The 14,623-nt window shown below is 43.5% G+C and overlaps 1 protein-coding gene across 2 annotated transcripts in view; it reads left to right on the forward strand.

The window, feature by feature from the left end:
- LOC311106851 (CYFIP-related Rac1 interactor A-like) overlaps nt 1–14,623 on the forward strand; it is a 41,231-nt gene that overhangs the window by 12,703 nt on the left and 13,905 nt on the right. For both annotated transcript variants that reach the window (XM_084149222.1, XM_084149223.1), the window contains exon 2: nt 7,788–7,845. The gene's annotated coding sequence lies outside the window, so the exon portion shown is untranslated. The remainder of the gene's footprint in view (nt 1–7,787; nt 7,846–14,623) is intronic.

Raw genomic sequence — 14,623 nt, forward strand, 5'->3', positions numbered from 1 at the left:
GATCCAGTTGCAGAGGGAGGTGTTTAGTCCCAGGGTCCTTAGCTTATTGATGAGCTTTGAGGACACTATGGTGTTGAACGCTGAGCTGTAGTCAATGAATAGCATTCTCACGTAGGTGTTCCTTTTGTCCAGGTGGGAAAGGGCATTGTGGAGTGCAATATAGATTGCATCATCTGTGGATCTGTTGGGGCGCTATGCAAATTGAAGTGGGTCTAGGGTTTCTGGGATAATGGTGTTGATGTGAGCCATAACCAGCCTTTCAAAGCACTTCATGGCTACAGACGTGAGTGCTACGGGTCTGTAGTCATTTAGGCAGGTTACCTTAGTGTTCTTGGGCACAGGGACTATGGTGGTCTGCTTGAAACATGTTGGTATTACAGACTCAGTCAGGGACAGGTTGAAAATGTCAGTGAAGACCCTTGCCAGTTGGTCAGCGCATGCTCGGAGTACACGTCCTGGTAATCCGTCTGGCCCTGCGGCCTTGTGAATGTTGACCTGTTTAAAGGTCTTACTCACATCGGGTACGGAGAGCGTGATCACACAGTCGTCCGGAACAGCTGATGCTCTCATGCATGCTTCAGTGTTGCTTGCCTCGAAGCGAGCATACAAGTAATTGATCTTGTCTGGTAGGCTTGTGTCACTGGGAAGCTCGTGGCTGTGCTTCCCTTAATAGTCTGTAATAGTTTGCAGGCCCTGCCACATCCGACGAGCGTCGGAGCCGGTGTAATACGATTCAATCTTAGTCCTGTATTGACGCTTTGCCTGTTTGATGGTTCGTCGGAGGGCATAGCGGGATTTGTTATAAGCGTACGGGTTAGAGTCCCTCTCCTTGAAAGTGGCAGCTCTACCCTTTTAGCTCAGTGCGGATGTTGCCTGTAATCCATGGCTTCTGGTTGGGGTATGTACGTGCTGTCACTGTGTAGACGACGTCATCGATATACTTATTGATGAAGCCAGTGACTGATGTGGTGTACTCCTCAATGCCATCAGAAGAATCCCGGAACATATTATAGTCTTTGCTAGCAAAACAGTCCTGTAGCTTAGCATCTGCGTCATCTGACCACTTCTTTATTGACCGAGTCACTGGTGCTTCCTGTTTTTGTTTTTGCTTGTAAGCAGGAATCAGGAGGATAAAATTATGGTCAGATTTGTCAAATGGAGGGCGAGGGAGAGCTTTGTATGTGTCTCTGTGTGTGGAGTAAAGGTGGTGTAGAGATTTTTTTATTTTTTATAATTATCCTCTAGTTGCACATTTAACATGCTGATAGAAATTAGGTAAAACTGATTTCAGTTTCCCTGCATTAAAGTCCCCGGCCCCTAGGAGCGCCGCCTCTGGATGAGCGTTTTCCTGTTTGCTTATGGCCTTATACAGCTCATTGAGTGCCAGCATTGGTTTGTGGCGGTAAATAGACGGCTACGTAAAATATAGATGAAAACACTCTTGGTAAACAGTGTGGTCTACAGCTTATCATGAGATACTCTACCTCAGGCGAGCAAAACCTCGAGACTTCCTTAATATTTGATTTCATGCACCAGCCGTTGTTTACAAATATACACAGACCGCCACCCCTTGTCTTACCGGAGGCAGCTGTTCTATCTTGCCGATGCAGTGTAAACCCCGCCAGCTGTATGTGAATGACGGGGATTTGGGCCTTGTCGGGTGTCTGAAGTAAATTCTTTGCGCCCGACTCGTTAAAGAAAAAGTATTTGTCCAGTACGAGGTGAGTAATCGCTGTCCTGATATCCAGAAGCTCTTTTCGGTCATAAAAGACGGTGGCAGAAACATTATGTACAAATAAGGTACAAATAACGCAAAAAAAACACACACAATAGCACAATTGGTTAGGAGCCCGTAAAACGGCAACAATCTCCTCTGGCACAATTATTAAAAGTTGAATTGAAAACATTACTGGCGTTCTTGAATTAGTTTTTCATAGTAGCAACCTAGGACTGATGGTTTGGTTAGCTAAACTAGCAAGTCTGTTTGTTTGGTTACCAAGGCAACTACTGTAACTATCTAGTAAACTTGCTAGCTACTTCAGTGGATGTTGATAAACAAAAAAGTGGGTCGACGTCTAAAATTCAACAGTTTCCTTTGATGCCAGTGCCATGACCCCTAACCTCTAGTCAGTGTTCATCAGATATCTCTCACTAACTCACCTACAGAACCACATGTGGGGGCTACAGTCAGTGAACGTGTGTGAGTTCAGCCCCAGCCTTTAATTGAATGTGGTAGTGTAGTGTGAAGAGCTGAGTGCCCTACAGAGGAGGCCTAGGCTATGTGGCAGTCGGTCAGTCAGAAGAAGCAAGGTAACCATGGCGGTTGGGTGGGTAGGTAGGCAGGTTGCCCTCCACAAATCATGAATAAATACGTTGCTTTTTCTAATCTGGAAAACTCAATTAAAATGGAATTGACCCTAAACCACCTACTAATCCCCAGCTTCCGAATGGCTCAGAATATGTTCTGTCAACGTGTTTAGTAAACCATTGGTCAAATAAAACGACATGTTCCTGAAGAACAATTGTGTGCTTTCACACTAAATCAGATCTACTGGTTCAGTGGACTGATAGGAGACAGGCTAGACTTCCATGCTGTTTCCATGCAGAGTTGAGATTTGCTAGATGGCCTGGTGTTTGGACACAGTGAGTCATTTCCTCATGGGACGCTGTGGATCTTCCAGTCTATTGAACCTCCATCACTAACCCTGGGTTGACCCTGGAGAGAGAGTGTCTGCCTGCCGGCTGAGAGCTGCTCACGCGACGTTAGGGCAGATGGCTCGCTCTTTTACTACACCACAGGAGAAACACTTTGCCAGGAGCCGAAGAGCGCTGTTGCCATAGCCCCCCCCCCCCCCCCCCCCGCACACACACACACACACACACACACACACATCTAGGAATCTTGAGGCTGCAGCAGCAGGGAGGGAGCATCGAATTGTGTTTTCCTCCACTCTGAGACTCTGTCTCTTTCTCCTACTGGAAAATAATTGCTTGGATTCCCTGGTCAAATCTGGGATCTGTCAGTTAGATCATCAACAACAGACTGCCTGACTGATACGCTATTCATTAGTATGGCCACTATTTAACAAGCATTTTCACATTTTCTATGACTATGATAATAAAGTCCTGCCATGTCAAGACTGTGACAGAGCCATTTAAATACTTACTAGGCCTAGACGACACAGCCCCAGCCTTTCTCTCTCTCTGACTCTAAGATAATTGTCTGTTTTCCTCATTGAAAGTGACAGAGAAAGATGTTCCTCAAATGTCTCTTCTGCTTCTGGAGTGACTGAAAGGAAGTTCCCCCTGGTCTGAATGAGAAGCAAGATAAGAGGGGTTATCACTGGCTGGCTGGCTTTGAACACTTTCAGTAGAATGTCTGACTGAATGTTCCGGTTCCATTTCAATAAGCAGTGTGGTCTTGAGTCTGTGTGTTGTTATGTAAACTCTGTGAATGTCATCTCTCTCACAGAAGCGGATGACTAGTCTTACAGGATGGCACCGACTCTTTGATCTCGACAGCATTTCACAGCAGTTGTTGAAAATACTGTTAGCAGGAATCCTGGCCAGAAGTGACAATTCACTTAACACCAATTAACCTTCCCTTTTTGCTAACAGTCACTGTGGCAGTGAGGAAGTCCTGTGGGCTGTCATCTGCATGTGCTTCCCCCTGTCCAACAACCGGTGGTAACCATGGCAACAGTTTAGTGCCCAGACAGTAGGAGGCTGCAGGCTATTTTCAAGTGGTGTGTGCAGAATGACTGAGGAGACTAGATGGATCACGTTGTCCATAATTCATGACAGGATAGGAGACCTGAAGATTAGAGGTCAAAGGGGAACACCCATTATTCACTGTGACTCTACTACCGCTCCAGGCTGACCGATCAATCAGCATCACATTATCACCGCACACACACATGCTGGAAGTCTTTCTGCATGTTGACACTTCATCACACTTTTATCTAGATAGTAGCCTTTCTTGTGATGTAGCCTTAGCCTACACAGCACTTGTCTGTGCTGAAATAGTGTGTGTCTAAGCAGAAAGCAGGCTTTTCCTGTAGATGCCACTTCATCATGCTATGAGCAACACCACGTCACTGTTAATGGGCTGGCCATGATTCAGCCTCGTTAAATGTCCAAAACCTTTCAAACCCTGTGATAAGAGATAGGATAGTGCGTCTCTCTCTCTTCTGACGAGGTGCAACGCTGGTGCTTGTGTTATTAGTGTATTAGAGTCACTGGGCTGGAAAATTCCACTCTGCTGGGAAAAACATGTTTATTTTCTGGAACTGCTTCTCTGTATGCTCCCCAAATGGCTTCCTGTTTAGTGCAGTACTTTATTACCAGGGCTCTATGGCTCTGGTCAAATGTAGTGCTAGAAAAAGGTGTAGGATGCCATTTGGGACGCTGACAATCTCTCTTGCTGATTCCAGTACCTTCTGTGTCTGTCAGCGGAAACACAGACTGAATCTCTCCATTATCATTCCAGAAAGAGGACGAGAGAGGAAGAGAGGCTGTTTGGTCAGTGAAGTGTGTGTGTAGCCTCTGGAGTGTGTGTGTATTAGGTGCGGTGAGTAGAGGGGTGTGTAGCTTGGCGAAGAGAAGACCACTCGTGTTAAACCATGGGGATCCTCGTGTGTGTGTTGTCATGATACCAGAGCTTTGACTTCGATACCAATACCAGGTTTAGTGTCACGATTCTCGATACCAAAATGATACCACTGCAAAAAATGAAGACATATTAACCAACATCTAATATGGCACTTGATCCAGACAAACTCAGCTACTGCTCTGTTCAATCGTTGGGCATGTTTTGAGTTCAAGATTATTACATTAGACATTTTCTACATCAACCTTTTTCAGTCAGCCATGTATGCATTTAATGAATTAATGACTTTTGTTTTTACCAATCTTGAGGGGTAAATCTCTATTGATAACTGGGTAAATCAAGATGTAGCCTAGGCCTGTTCACAATACAGGTTAATGCATATTCAATAGGAGTGTGTGCATGCATTGAGTTATTCAGCTTGTTTTGGCTGATTTCATGGGGATACAGGTTGCAAACAATTTGTTTCCCTTCCATTTGGGACTTATTTTATTGAACTGATCAACAACCTTTGCATAAAGGTAGCTTATTTTATTAAATTACGCGCTGTCTCTTTAACCAGTAATGACTTAATTCACTAGGCAGTTAGTTCGCTGAGGCAATAGATGGGTTAGCTGACAACGTCACTAAAACGATGTGCACACTTCCATGGGGCAGAAGTCAGCATGTTGTGATTCTGGATGGCCAGATTGCTACAAGAATGACAATAAACTGCCATGTGGGGTATCGTAAGTGGCTCGTTTCAGTTTTTCATGATACCATGTCTTGTTTTGACTGATTTCATGTCTATGCTAAAATTGCAAAAAAAATCGCTAGCTAGCTAACCAACAGCTGTAACGATGTATTTGAGACCACAAGTGCTAATTGTGCAAATGCATTTATGTTTTCAATAAACATTGAAGACGAAATATAGCTTACATGTTGTCAACAATCTAAGCCAACCCCATCTGGTTTGCCCCATAGTTGCGCACGGGTTTGTTTTGTTGCTAAACAACCAACCCGTCTATAGATAGATAACCTTTGGGAGAGATGTGAGAGAGAGACTGATTTTTAATTGAATGAATAAAGTTTAGGTGCCATTTAGCTTTTAAAACCATATTTTCGTTATGTTGCATGCACGCTAGAAGAGGCACATCGGCTACGCTAAATAGACAGAGTTGATCTGTGAGACATTTGACAGAAGTACCGAAAGTAACAAAAATTCTAGTACCGAACCGTTTTTCATGTTCTAGTAAGTACTGAAGTTTCGGTATACCATGCAACACTAGTGTGTGTGTGGCAAAAAAATAAATACAAATAACCATGGGGATCCTCCTGCTCTCCACAATGACCATATAAGGAGTGCTGCTCAGCTCCACAACTACAACAATCCCCATGGGACCAGACCAGCCCTCTCCATCCATCCATTCCTCCTCTCTTCCCTCGCTCCACAGCCAGGCAGGTTGGATGGAGGTGTGGGGGAGGGGAGAGGGGGTGAGGACTATTTGCTGTGACAGATGGGAATCGAGGTAGAAGGAGCAGATCTGTCTCTCTCTGTCCACTCCAGAGTGATAAAGGTGTATTGTGTGACCCACCAGAGCAGAGACTAAGGGGCTGTCATTAGAATCAGAGGCCCTGAAGCAGAGCTATAAGATGGGGCCTTCTTAGGACAGGAGCTGGAGTCTAAGGGAAACCCAGCTGAGTGAGGTGTGTGTGTTTGCACTTGCGTGAATGAATGGGGTAGCCCTGATAGTGTGAGTGTACTGTAGTCCTGTTTGTGCTACTGCTGCTAACACGTGGGTGTGTGGACAAAGCAAGTAAAGATTGGTGTTTTCTCAGTGAAACCAGGTCAGCACGTGTTGCCTAGCTCTCCCTCCCTCTCCTTGGCTGGGCTGTGTGGACCGTCTTCAGGGTTGTCCTGTTGATTTGCTGCTCCTCTTCTCTGATGACTTAATTTCCCTGCCCACACGTTGGTACACAGTGGTGGGAGAAAATGGTTGCTTGTGTTTGACTGCTTTTCAGGATTGTTGACATACGTCGGCTACATAACATGTAGATGGCCTTTGGGTATTGCAGATATTATTTTGTTTTGTGTGTTTTTTTTGTACTTCCACATTTAGCTACTCCTGCACATCTGTCTTTTAGTATAGCCTGATTTCCATTCCAAGTCCTCAATATTAGATCTGGCAGATCTGATTGTGAACAAGACAAACAGTCATGGAATTTTCATATTTCCTGGAACTATCCGATTTCTTTCCTGGCACATTACTGCTGTGTGTTACTGGTCTAGATGCACAACTCTGTCATAATACTAGGGCCGGGACGATACCAGTATCACGATGCCCGTTAGTATCGTGGCAAGGAAACAAAACAAAACACAAAGCGGATTTAACTTCTTCAGGAAAACAGCCCTAATGTTGGAAACAAACATGTTGTCATCCAGAGTCACATTTTATTCATTTTCCAAGCTATAGCACACAATTTTACATACAGCAGGTTTTTAAAGGACCAAAGAGTTTAGTCTGCTTCGTGTTTTCATTTTTGCCATAGAAAAAATATTGCGTAACTGGTATCATCACTGCCCTACGCAACACAGGACTTTTTTGTTTTGAAGTGTCTTTTTACAGTAAGCCTATGCCATGCCTCTTTTTACAGTAAGCCTATGCGCCATACAGGCCTGCAGTATGTGGGACAAATACAGAGTGACATTGTTGCTCTACATATTTGAGTCATTACACAGAGACAAGCTGTGGCATCTGACATGTGCTTTGTGGAAGTCCCTGTAGTCGGGATAGGCCTGATCGTGTGTGTGGGCGCGTGTGCTCCTGCCCTGCGGCCTGGGTCTTCAGTGGGCTAGGACTCGGAGGATGTCACTGCTGGATATTTAATAGCCCAGTTAACATGGGACAGCTGAGAGATGTGTTTTGAATCATCGTGCCTCCGCCTGCCGTTCGTTGTTTTAGAATGGCGCTATCTCTTTCACTCCTGAATCATTTAGGCATGTGTTCAACCCCAGAGGACGTTGATCAACGGAATGCTAATACTGTTCGTTGTTCAGGCACGCACACACACACACACACACACACCTAGTCAGAGGAACAACGAGAACAATATGTGGTCATACATACACTTTACTGTTGATCTAACACTCATAATGCAAGAAAATGAGATATTGACAAAAGTGGTCTGGATTCTTTTTCAGAAACCAAGAAGAAGGAGTGGATGCTCTAGAAGGGAAGCAAAGTCCTCCTCCAGATAAGGTACAGTAACACATTTCTTCATCACATTGTTTAGACATGCCTGACCTGGACCTGGATTCATAGTGTTTTAGAGTAGTAGGTGTGCTGATCTAGGATCACTTTAGCCTTTTAGATCAGAAAGATGACATGGTATCCTAGATTAGCACTGCTACTCTGAGAGGCTTTGTGCAACCAGGGCCTAACCACAACACCACACTTTACTCATGCAGTGATTCATAACAACCCTGTAACAACGCTACTGTGGTTATCATCATAACATGGTACTTACCGCTAGTCTTAGATTAGCCTCTGTTATTTAAAATACAATACTTTCTCTTTCAGTCTGTGGCCACAGCTTTAGGGTAATGAAGACAGAAACCTGTTTATGATCAGATCCAGGTGAAGCCTACTCCTGCAGTAAAACCCACGTTAGAGTCCATTTAAGGCCAGGGTCAGGTTCAGTTAGAGCAGTTTGGCAACAGTAAAATGTACATCTAGGTTCTTATTGGACAAGTTTACTGTTGCACAGCCTCAGTTTTATAACACAACATGGGAGTAGGACTTCATCTTGGTCTGGGCAACCACCCTCCAGGGTTTAGTTAGCAATTTAAGACAGTTATGAAATATGTGCAACAAAATGATTTCCTGGTTTCAACCCACAGCAGAATATGTTGTGGTTTGCGTTGTTTTCTCTAGACTCGCTCTTTTCCCCAACAGAGGTTGTTTCAAATCTTAACACAGCGAGAAAAGCCTTTTAGCATGCTGCTCGTTTCGACTTTAATTGCGCTGAGCGAGTTTAATTACAAAGCATGACGCATTTATCCCTGTTTCCACAACCAGTGACAATGAGGTTAATAATGTTCTATTTCTAAAGGACAGTATTGTGGAACGTATTCATCACCTCTTTACTGAGGACAACAACTCGGTCACACAGCAGAGAAATGAAGAAAAACAACCATTTAGACTTTACCTTCAGACTGTTAAAGCAGTATTCATTTCTGTCTTTCTAAAAGACTTACCTTTAAAATATGGGTTATGATGTTACACAATGGCTCTTTCATAAGGCTGGCTAAATAAGACCTCTTTATTGAGGTATCATGTTTCCAGGTTGACCCAGTCCAAGACAGGAAAGTGAAATTCAATAATTGGTTTTCAGGTTCAAACATGCAGATAAATAGTTGTGACAGTGGAACCAAGCCGTTCTGAATCCCCCTACTGTACATACACTACCAGTCAAAAGTTAGGACACACCTACTCATTCAAGGGTTTCTCTTTATTTTTACTATTTTTTACATTGTAGAATAATAATGAAGATATCAAAACTATGAAATAACACATATGGAATCATGTAGTACCAAAAAAAGTTAAACAAATAAAAAATATATTTTATATTTGAGATTCTTCAAATAGCCACCCTTTGCCTTGATGACAGCTTTGCACACTCTTGGCATTCTCTCAACCAGCTTCATGAGGTAGTCACCTGGAATGCATTTCAATTAAGTGTGCCTTCTTAAAAGTTAATTTGTGGAATTTCTTTCCTTAATGCGTTTGAGCCAATCACTTGTGTTGTGTCAAGGTAGGGGTGGTATACAGAAGATAGCCCTATTTGGTAAAAGACCAAGTCCATATTATGGCAAGAACAGCTCAAATAAGCAAAGAGAAACAGTCCATCATTACTTTAAGACATGAAGGTCAGTCAATCTGGAAAAGTTCAAAGTGCAGTCGCAAAAACCATCAAGCGCTATGATGAAACTGGCTCTCATGAGGACCACCACAGGAATGGAAGACCCAGAGTTACCTCTGCTGCAGAGGATAAGTTCATTAAAGTTACCAGCCTCAGAAATTGCAGCCCAAATAAATGCTTCATAGAGTTCAAGTAACAGACACATCTCAACATCAACTGTTCAGAGGGGACTGTGTGAATCAGGCCTTCATGATCAAATTGCTGCAAAGAAACCACTACTAAAGGACACCAATAACAAGAAGAGACCTGCTTGGGCCAAGAAACATGAGCAATGGACATTAGACCAGTGGAAATTTGTCCTTTGGTCTGGAGTCCAAATTGGAGATTTTTGGTTCCAACCGTCGTGTCTTTGTGAGACTCAGTGTGTAGTTCCCACCGTAAAGCATGGAGGAGGAGGTGTTATAGTGTGGGGGTTCTTTGCTGGTGACACAGTCTGTGATTTATTTAGAATTCAAGGCACACTTAATCAGCATGGCTACCACAGCATTCTCCAGCGATACGCCATCCCATCTGGTTTGGGCTTAGTGGGACTATCATTTGTTTTCAACAGGACAATGACCCAACACACCTCCAGGCTGTGTAAGGGCTATTTGACCACAATCTCCCGACCTCAACCCAATTGAGATGGTTTGGGATGAGTCGGACGGCAGAGTGAAGGAAAAGCAGCCAACAAGTGCTCAGCATATGTGGGAACACCTTCAAGACTGTTGAAAAAGCATTCCAGATGAAGCTGTTTGAGAGAATGCCAGAGTGTGCAAAGCTGTCATCGAGGCAAAGGGTGGCTATTTGAAGAATCTCAAATATAAAATATATTTTGATTTGTTTAACACTTTTTTTGGTTACTACATGATTCCATGTGTAGTTTTGATGTCTTCACTATTACTCTACAATGTAGAAAACAGTAAAAAATAAAGAACAACCCTTGAATGAGTAGGTGTGTCCAAACTTTTGACTGGTACTGTATGTACCATTCTGTCAGTGAGAGGCTTCTTAGGGTTACACTGGGAAGGCCTTATCTGGTAGCAGGAGGCCTTCTGAAGACTATCTACCACAGACACATACCGCCAAGGTGTCATCATTCATTATTACTTACTGTCAGCTCACTGCAGAGGCAGATCAAGAGGGGGAGGGAGAGTGTTGAAACATTTCAGATTCCCTGATTTTAATGGAATTATTTAAAAAGGAACATGTTTGTTTGTAGTCAGTGTTCCTGACTACATTAGGCCTTCTATGCAGAAAATTCCAGGTGGTATTAAGGCCAATTACCATTGGTATTTATCCTGCTACCAGCCTCTTTTTACCCCTGTTTACATGTATACCTACCTCAGCCACGCCAGTATCCCTGCACATTGGAATAATGGTACTGCCACTGACCTGTATATAACTTGGATTCTCATCCTTTTATTCTGCATTGTTGGGGAAGAGCTCGCAAGTAAGCATTTCACTGTACTGTTTTACACCTGCTGTATCCTGTTCATGTGACAATAAACCTTGAAAAACGTGAAAATAGCCACCATAAAGGTGATTTAATAGTACACTTCTAATACAGCTAGTCAGCACATTGTTGTTACTATGTTGATACCCAACCTAACTATCCCCCTCTCCTTCTCTGAATATTAGCTTGTGCTTATTTAGACTGGCCCTGTGCCTGGACTTGTTGATTCTTCATTTCTCGGTGCGACACATGAGACTGAGACAGGAAACGCTAGTGTATCTCCACCGTCTATCTGATGGCCAGCCAGCCAAGGCAGAAACACCATTGTGTTCCACGTCCTCCTCTGCCTCTTTACCAGGCCCATAGCCACACAGCCTCACTGGGTTGACTGCAGGGTTCTCCTACTCTAGTCCTGGAGAGCAAACAGAGGGTGCAGGCTTTTGTTCCAGCCCTGCACTAACATGACTGATTCAACTAATCATGTTCTCAAGAATCTCTAGAATTGAGACCATGATTGGCTGAATTAAGGTATGTATGGTGGAGAGAAGCAGACCTAGTAGTATACTCTAGTATAGCCTGCCCTGTTCACTGAAGTACTGGTTTGTACTGGGAATAAGCACCATGATCCAACACCACCCCCTAGCAGCAAAAGTGGTGCTCTGTTTTTGAATTGTAGTAGGATGGCTCTCCTGCAGATTTGTCCATTTTGATTGAGCTTGATTCACCCATCTACACACAATACCCCATAACGACAAAGTGAAAACATGTTTGCAAATGTATTGAAAAAATGAAATACAGAAATAACTCATTTATATACTGTAAGTATTCACACCCCTTTGCTATGACACTCCAAATTGAGCTCAGGTGCATCCAATTTCCTTTGATCATCCTTGATGTCACTACAACTTCATTGGAGTCCACCTGTGACCAAATCAATTGGTTGGACATGATTTAGAAAGAAACACACCTGTCTAGATAAGGTCCCACAGTTGACAGTGCATGTCAGAGCAGAAACTATACCATGAAGTCCAAGGGAACTGTCCATAGATCTCCTAGATAGAATGATGGATATATCTGGGGAAGGGTATGAATCAATTTCTAGAGTGATTAAAGTTTCCAAGAGCACAGTGGGAAATTGAACAAATATGGAACTACCCAGACTCTGCCTAGAGCTGGGCGACCGACCAAACTGAGCAATCGGGCAAGAAGAACCTTGGTCAGGGAGGTGACCAAGAACCAAGTGACCACTCTGACAGAACTATAGAGTCCCTTTCGCTGAGATGGGAGAACCTGCAAGAAGGTCAATAGTCTCTACAGCACTTCACCAATCTGGGCTTAATGGGAGTGTGGCCAGACGGAAGCCACTCCTGAGAAAAAGGCACGTGATGGCACACCTGGAGTTTGCAAAAAGGCATGTGAAAGAATGAGAACATAAGGCAAAATATTCTGTGGTCTGATGAGACAAACATTGAACTCTTTGGCCTGAATGCAAAGTGCTATGTCTGGAGAAAACCAGGCACAGCTCATCATCCGTCTAACACCTTCCCTACCATGAAGCATGGCGTCATGGTATGGGGATACTTTTCAGAGGCAGGGACTGGGAGACTGGTAAGGGTAGAGGGAACAATGAATGGAGCCAAATACAGGCAAATCCTGCTTAAGAGTGCAAACAACCTTAGATTTACGTTCCAACAGGACAATGACCCCAATCATACAGCCAAAGCAACGCTGGAATGGCTTCAAAACAAGAAGGTGAAAGTCTGAGTGGCCAAGCCGAAGCCCAGACTTGAATCCCATTGAAAAATCCCCAAATCCAGATGTGCAAAACTAATACAAACATACCCAAGACGACTCAAATCTGTAATTGCCAACAAAGGTGCTTCTACAAAGTGTTGACCCTCAGGGATGTGAATATGTATATAAATGATGTATTTCTGTATTTCATTTTCAATACATTTGCGAAAATTTCAAAAAACATGTTTACACTTTGTCAATATGCAGTATTGTGAAAAAAATCAATTTGAATCAATTTTGAATTCAGGCTGTAACACAACAAAAAGTGGAATAAGTCAAGGGGTATGAATACTTTCTGAAGGCACTGTAGGTGTGCTTTTTTGGTGAGTGTTAGCCTATCACTTTAAATATCTAACAGTAAGAGATGCAATGTGAGAGAAGGAGAGGGAGACATGCGGTGTGATGATCATGTGCCGAGCAGACTGTTACCGTGGCTCTTTGTATCACCAATCTAACTGTCAGGAATCTGGAAAGATCAGCATTAATATGTGACTGTACTGTGTAAATTCTCTAGAATTCAACACCTGGATATACGACAGTACAATATAGAAAATGATATCAGTTTTACTAACACCCTCAGTTTATGGACCAATCAAACCACAAAACACCGGCATAAGTAGACACACACGGCCAATAGGCCAATGTTGATCATCTCCCTTCTCCCTAAAGCTGGCACTCATTTACACCCTCTGCCTCCCCCTTCTGTTTGGTCCAGCAGTGACTACATTAGATCACCCTCTCTTAAAACAGTAATCATGTTCACTAGCCTCTGATGTAGCTAGCCTGCTGTGTAATTATGTGTTATGGTGACCAGCCGCTAAGCAGTGCTTACGGTAGCCGATCCTCTGGAAATTACTACCGTCTTGTTGCCTCCAATGAAACGGTTTAAAGAGTAGCTCTACCGGCGTTTAAGACTTAACTAGCCCTTTCTGGGATCGTAAAGGACTTCATCTTCTAAAGACTTGATCAGAAGAATTTGATTCTACCTTGTTTAATTTCCTTAGGCCTTTAAATACACACATGCACAGCCACACACACACACTGTGAGACATAGAGGAGCCACTGTTATTCCATTACACAGGCCTGGTACATGCATTCCATGAACACCTAACCACACAATTAGAACCAGCTAAATCACATCACTAGGCCTATATCTTGATGTTGAGTAGAGGACACCCTCAGTTAATACTAGAACTGCACCACACACACTGAGAGAACCTAATACTAGAACGTTTCCAAACACTGGTTAGTTGGAGAGTGTTAGTGGGCTGATTGTTTGACAGCGGCCTCCCGAGTGGCGCAGTGGTCTAAGGCACTGCATCACAGTGCTAGCTGTGCCACTAGAGATTCTGGTTCGAATACAGGCTCTGTCATAGCCGGCCGCGACCGGGAGACCCATAGGGTGGCGCACAATTGGCCCAGCGTCGTCCAGGGTAAGGGAGGGAATGGCCGGCAGGGATGTAGCTCAGTTGGTAGAGCATGGCATTTGCAACGCCAGGGTTGTGGGTTCGATTCCCACGGGGGGCCAGTATGAAAAATAAAATAATGTATGCACTCACTAACTGTAAGTCGCTCTGGATAAGAGCGTCTGCTAAATGACTAAAATGTAAAATGTAAATGTAAGAGTGTCTCTGTGAAAGAACCAATATTACCAGTCAGGCCTCTGAGATTTAGTCACTTTCACTTTACACAATTATTGTCGTTGTGGTTATCCAAGTCTATATAAAAGGGAGAAACAAGTTGAAATAACCTCTGTTGGTGTACTATGTAGTACTGTGAAATGTATTCAAAGGGGATTACAAATAAATGCATTCTCTTTTTAATCA

This window comes from Coregonus lavaretus (assembly GCF_964263955.1).
Source record: "Coregonus lavaretus genome assembly, chromosome: 31".
NCBI classification, from domain to species: Eukaryota; Metazoa; Chordata; class Actinopteri; order Salmoniformes; family Salmonidae; genus Coregonus; species Coregonus lavaretus.